The following is a 7,242-nucleotide window of genomic DNA, read 5'->3' on the forward strand; positions in this document are numbered from 1 at the left end:
CTCTCTCTCTCTCTCTCTCTCTCTGTCTGTCTCTGTGTCTGTCTGTCGTAGCTCTCTCGTTCAGAACATGCAGCACGCGGTGCTAAGGAGATTACAGCGAGCTGCCATCTGGCCAGCAGCGCTCGAGGCGGCAGGATACTTGGGCGCAAAGTAACGCAGAGGCAACGTTACAACGGTGAGAGACAGGTAACGGAAACTTGAGAGCCCCGTGGGTTGAGAATAAATAGTGCGACACGTCCATTTGTTTGTTGTTACAGGATTGTGACTAAATATTGTCCATGATAGCGATGCATTACTATGCGATTTAAAAAGCCCAATTACCCCCCTGCCTGGTAGCAATGCGTTACCCCCCCCCCCCCCCCCCCCCCCCTACGTGGGATGCGTCTGGGCTCCAGACAAGTGGCTCTCAGAGAAGAGGGACGCTACTGCCGTCGCTAGGCAACGAAATCCAAATAGTGTGTGGGTAGTGAACCATGTCATAGATCTGTCAAATTATTTATTTTTACTTAAATACAACATCACCATTTAAGGCTGTGGGCCAAATGCATTATGGCTCTGATGAGAGAAAACAAATAGAAACAGTCAAACCGTTTGGATGCATGTGGACAGATTGGGGTCATTCATTCATTCTAATTCCTTATGAGCATCTACCATTCAGTTGTACTCTAAACACTGACACAGTGTATATGTGCCCGCTGTATACAAATTTAAAATGCTTTTAACAAACAAACAAAAAGGAATTGCCCATACACATAATGCATCAACAGACAGTTAAATGTTCAATCAAAAGAATGATCATTAAAACATTTGCAATAGCAATTAGACATGCCCTCAGTCAATACAAGTCAATTCAAGGTCATTTTTTATGAATATTACAGAGGAGGCTCTTTAACTTGCAAGAATGTCATAATGAGAGGCAAAGGAGCTGGCAAGGTGTCTTCCCTGTCAGCAATTTAATGGCAGTCACCAGGGGTTCCCTGCTATGTGTGCTATTAATTGAGCCTCAACAATTAAAGACAAATGAGTAATTACAGTAATATGTGTCTGTGATGAAGCCCTGCACGCAAACGTGACCAAATGATGTGTGGTACAGCTGCTGTGAATGCCCTTTGATATATGGTTGATAAGTGTGGAAACCTGAGTTGACTTATTTAAAATGCATTGTAAAATGTTTCAATTAAGTTTTAAGTAATCAATTTCCATAACAGAAAACAATGTAATATATATATATATATATATATATATATATTGTATATATATATATATATATATATATATATATATACAATATATATACATACAAACTGTTCTATCTCTCCATTCTAATAAACAGTAACCAAACTATGAATTTGATTGGTTTGTTTCCTCACTTTTCTCAGTATCCATTGCTTTTTTCTTCTGGTTCAAATCTGTATTTGCTGAAGAAGAAGATTTGTGTGAACGTGACAACAAGAGAAAACTGTCACCTTCAAATATCATACATCTTATCATATATTTGACCTGGTCTTTTTTTTGTATTGCATTTTGTCTTTGTTTTTCTCCAGGTGTATAAAACAAACAATTTTAGACAAATCTCCAAGCCAGTTACATGCTTTAATCCTCTAGTTTCAAAAAGCCGAACATCCACTAGCAAAATAAAAGCAATCCCATCAACACACACAAACAGCAGAAGCACAAGCTCAAGTATACTTTATTTTAGACTTCCACTGTGTGCTTAAGCGCTCTGCATTTAAATTGTGTAAACATTTCCACCAAAAAAGACCCTCTCTTATATTTTTCCCTGCCGACAAGTTTTTACGTTATCATACTAATCGCGTTTGAACAGCTGCAATTTGCTTTGGTTGAACAAAGGCATTCTAACTAGGTTTTAATTAAGTGTTCCTAATGACCTTAAGGAGATTAGAGGTTCGCCTTCTAATCAATACCAGGCAGAGAGGAGCAAAGGGAGGGGAGAGGAGGGGAGGGGAGGAGGCTAGGGGCTAGGGTAGAGGTAGGGAGGAAAGGGTTGGAGAAAAGGGAAAGAAAATGCAAAAGAGGGAAGGAGAGCAGAGGAAGTGGTGAGTGGAGGAAGAAGACTATGAACTTGATTGGAAATATTTGCAAAACAAGAGAATAACCTTGTCTACATATACATTTGAAAAATAAATAATTGCGTCATGATTGCAGACTTGTGAATGGCTTTCTTCAGTTGCCAAATAATGATCATTTACCCTGAAGAGTGAGGAAGCCTCTCTTTTTGCATCCCTCGCCATCATTTCCTCGTTTTACTTTCCTCTGAGAGGGTGAAAATGACATCATTGTGTCAGATAGGCTGTGATTAACAAGAGCTTTGTTAGCCAATAAGAGTTTTTCTTATCCTCTCCTCATAAGACATTTGCATAGATTTGCACAGAGTGTGTCCACATGACAGAGGATCTAGTCATACATTGATTGAACTAATTTATTCAGCCAGGCGCATTCAATTCCTGAGATTGAAGTGCTATCACACAAACGGGATTACAACGGGATGACGATCGCACAATTAATATTGTCTCATTTTCTAAATTACTTATGTATGACTTATATTTGGCTAAATTGTGTTTGCTGGTCTAATAACATTAAGGGTAATATGGTAAATGTGGGCTGTAAATGTATCGTCTCTCTGAGTCTCCAGAGCAGCATGAATATGTATGGAGACATCCTTGGCCTTGCTGCTGATTAGGAAAAGTGGAATAAATTGGTGGTTGGGCTGTGTATTTTTTTTTTTTTTTAGCAAAATACAATATTAGGCTTTCCATATGGAAATATTACACACACACACACACACACACACACACACACACACACACACACACACACACACACACACACACACACACACACACACACACACACACACACACACGTATTTTAGGCCTGATGCATTCAAGAGCAATTTTATTTCCTGAATAATAGCAGTGAGTGCAAGCTCATCATTTTCAGTGTTTGTGCGCACATGTCTGTGAGCATACTTAGCATGTATGCTTATGTGTGTGAATGTATAGGTTTAAAGGCCCTGGCAACGTCGGGCCCTTGGTGAGCATCTGTGCCGCTCGTTTTTGTTGGTGTGCATGACACATATAAAATGGGACACATAACATTTCTCCATAGTGCTAGTAGTCAGTGGTCAAAACCTCCACAGCGTATACCTTTCAATACAACATCAACATTCTCCACATTTGTTTTTTTTAATGACTTTGGTGCACAAATTATGTTACCTCAGATCAGGTATTTTTTTTATAGAAGGTTAAATTCTCAGCAGATTCCTTCACAGTCAGATATGGATCTATTAGGCTGTTTAAAAGGTAGGAAACGGTATATGTTTTTGTTGTCACTATTCATAGGGGGCCATGATACTGATCAAAAGATCAACACCAAGACTGAAAGCTGAAGTGACTGAAACCTGACTGTGACTTCCCACCAGTCATTTTTTTCAGAGACATTATAAGAAGGGATGACATTTGAATAGGCAACATTTTTCATGAATGTCTTTGAATTCAATTTAAAGTGCAGTAGCTTGCATCAAATATGCATGTACATGACACACCACAGCAACATGCTTAGTTGGCAACTGTGCTGGTCTGACTGAAAAGGCGCTCTGCTGTGCTAGTGTAACGTTTATTTAGGCTATCTCTTCCATTTTCCTCTGCCACTTGCGTCATCCTGCTGTCTAAACTCTATTTTGGTCACTTCTGTCCTCCACGTATACACCTCTCTCACACATCCCTCTCTCCACAGGCACCACTCATTCTTCCCTCCATTCACTCTATTCCCTTCTCCCCTCCCCATGCCCTCAATCCCTCTTACCGCCCTCCATCACTGCGCTTCTCTAAATGTCCTCCTCTTTCTTGTCCTTGTTTTATGCAGCATTTTCTATAAATATATTATACATAGAAAATTACATATATATATATATATATACGTATATATGGAGAGAGAGATATTAATCCATGTTCATCATTTATACTCCTTTGCTCTAAATGAAATGCACCAGAAACTAGATATAAAAACAATTTGGCTTTTCCTAGGCTTTTCAGTTTTTATACCCTTAAGTCACAAGGTCCATATGTGTATGTGTCTCTCTCTCTCTCTGTGTGTGTGTGTGTGTGTGTGTGTGTGTGTGTGTGTGTGTGCACGCTTTCTGCCCCCTATTGGGGTTGAGGCCAGTGACACCCTCAGGGCTGTGCTGTCCAATCCCCTCCATGCTGCGTTTCTATAGGATTGAATTAACCTCCTGCCTCTCTTGACAATGCACATACACATAATCATCGAGTCTCACAAACACACTATGTCTATGCCAATCACCTTTCCCCTGTCAAGGCTATATTATTAGCTTGGGGCATTTCTGCAAATATTATCACTTAGATTCACCCGTGGGAATCAACCGACTATATGCACAGAACTTGTTTTTTCTCTTAAAAAGGGTGACGCATATAAAGTTCACATGCCTGGCTGCATATAGGCAAAACAATATGCTAGGTGATGTACGGAATGAAACTTTCTACTGCATTGATTGATTTCTGACCACGAGAGAGCGAGATGCAGAGAAACAGAGACTGCAGAACACATTTGAAAATAAACGTACAGCTAAGCTGCTGTCTTGCGATGAAGACTTTGCCATCAGCAATCATGTTTCATTTCAAAGATGAATCTTGGGATTTTACAACTTTGTGTTGGAAAAAATGTCACTTAAAGTCATGTTCCCACTTACAATAAGTCAAGTAGGTTTTCCTCAAATGTCAGTTTCTGTGTGGCTTATCAGACAGTCATCATTGAACAAATCTGTCATATGTAAAAACGTAAAATCTGCTAAGCATGACTTTTTAAAATAAATCAACATACCAATACATGATTGATAGTTTGTTGAAATTGGGAATGACACATTTCATGTGTTTCCATAAACCTCTGACTGTAAACAAATAAACTGACACTGAAACAGTTTAAACATTAGATGTAAATGGATGTGCAATGGGATTGGGGTTGTGTGACTGTGGTGTTATAGTATTGTGTGTCACTGGTATACCAGTACTAATCTATTTTGTTACTATTATAATACACTTGTTTGAATAAAAAATGTATTCTGTATTCACAATTAAAACAAAAGCAATATTTATAAAAAATGTACCTCATTTTTAGAACATTCTCTTGTGTCTTGACTCACTGCTAGTGAAATTGTTTGTGCTTTGAATGCTAACACGTGTGTTATTAACGTATCGGCTCTGGTAAGCTCTAATTGGTTTTCTGAGGAAAAGTGGCCGCTGCATATCAAAGCTTCCAGCTATCTATTGGCCACTAGTGGGTGATTTTAAGTGCCACTAATTCACTGGCCAGTGACACATCAGACTATTTATTAAAGTACACTAACTTAATGAATGGCCCATAGAATGGAGAGTTAAAACATTTACTGTCCTAAGAGAGAGATAGAGAGCAATAGACACAGAAAGAGGATGGAAAGGGGGAAAGAGAGAGAGGGAAAGAGAGAGGGAAAGTGAGAATAAATGGCCCATCGTATAGAGTTAAGACGTTAAAAGTGCAAATAGACAGCTGACCCTCTTATAGCTTGCACATGCAGCGCAGCCACGCGCAGCCACCTAAGCCACTTTACACCCTACAAGATGAAGGGATGGGGACAAAATGGGGAAAGAGAGAGAGGAAAAGATGGGGAATTGGATGACACAAGAGAATGGGATGTGAGAGAAATGGAAAGAGGCGAGAGATAGAAGTGAGGCAAGCGAACACATGTGATTTATAGTTATAGTGAATATGATTTTTTTTAAAGTGACTGACAAAAAGAATGAAGGAAAGATCAAAGAATGAATTAGAAAGAGACAAAGTGTAAACGAGGGAGAGAACATAGAACACGTAAATCACCGAAGGTTTGCACAAACGAGAGGCTATAAATTACCAGCAGAGTGGACCCTTAGTTTAGCATGTAAGCCATATGTGATTTGATGGAGAGAGGGTCATTGGAAAGCACAGGACAAGGAGAGAAGAAAGAAATGTAAAGGAGAGACAAAGAAAAACAAGAAGAGTGACGTGGAAGAGGGGAAAGTTACTCTTCATTTCCTCTTGCCACCGCTCTAATGTAATGTCTCAATCCCTCTCATGTTCTCTACTTCATCCCTGTTTTTGGATATTATTCGCTGCCTTAACGAAGCAGAAGAATATACAGGAAAAGTAGAAGAAGACCATGTATTAGTTGTTTTTCTCTATCTGTGCCCATATTTGTGTGTGTGTGTGTGTGTGTGTGTGTGTGTCAGGGGAGCTAGATGCTGTGAAAGGCCATTACCACCGTGAGTCCATGTCACTAGTCCTGTGAAACCCAAGGGAACCCACTGATACAAGGGGATATGGGGATAACTTTCTCTCTCTCACACACACACACACACACACACAAACACGCAAACACACACACACACACACACACACACAAAGGCATATCGAAACATACAGATACAAATTGTGCTTACATATGGCCACATGTGGACTCCTCAAGATTGTAAATGTATAAATCTTACATGCCAAAATGAACACGCAGATATATATATATATAGATATATATACTGTATATATTTATATATACACACAAGGGGGGGGGGGGGGTAAATAGCCCCAAAACAGGCCTTTGAAACACCACCAGTGTGAAGCTGCCACACATTAGCACTTTACAGGTCACAGCGTCTAAAACAGATATGGTCACCCTTGGAGACTGACCCTGTTTGGCACAATAATATGACAGGAATCACATCCAGACTTTCTCCCAAACGAAATAAGAACCGCTCTGAAATGAAATCAGTCTGAATGAAGCAGCCCGTTTGTGTAACTGTGTTACAAAAAAAAATCACATATTTCGAAGAACTTCGCCCAGAAGGACTAGAAAAACATTGCATTTTGTAAAAAACAAACAACTCAATTTAAACGATGTAACCTGTATTGCATTGTATTGCCCACTGCTAACAGACCATAATCATTACTCTATTTCTTTTTCTAAGCTCAGATATTGTCAAATCTTTAGCAGCAGACTGGATGTGACAAAGGCTTCTCTACATCAGCTGTGACAAACCAGAAGCAACCAACGACAAGTGGAGCTCTGAACACGTACGCCTTGTGTTTTCCTCATATTCTTTTCTCTGTGTTCAGCATGCTGATTATTTTTGAAGAGCGATGTATGTGTTCTTATAATACTCTCTTATTTATTGTGACAACCATTGGTCTTCAACGTGG

The sequence above is a fragment of the Anarhichas minor genome, unplaced genomic scaffold (assembly GCF_050575085.1).
Source record: "Anarhichas minor isolate MPS153535 unplaced genomic scaffold, ASM5057508v1 ptg000042l, whole genome shotgun sequence".
In the NCBI taxonomy this organism is placed as follows: Eukaryota; Metazoa; Chordata; class Actinopteri; order Perciformes; family Anarhichadidae; genus Anarhichas; species Anarhichas minor.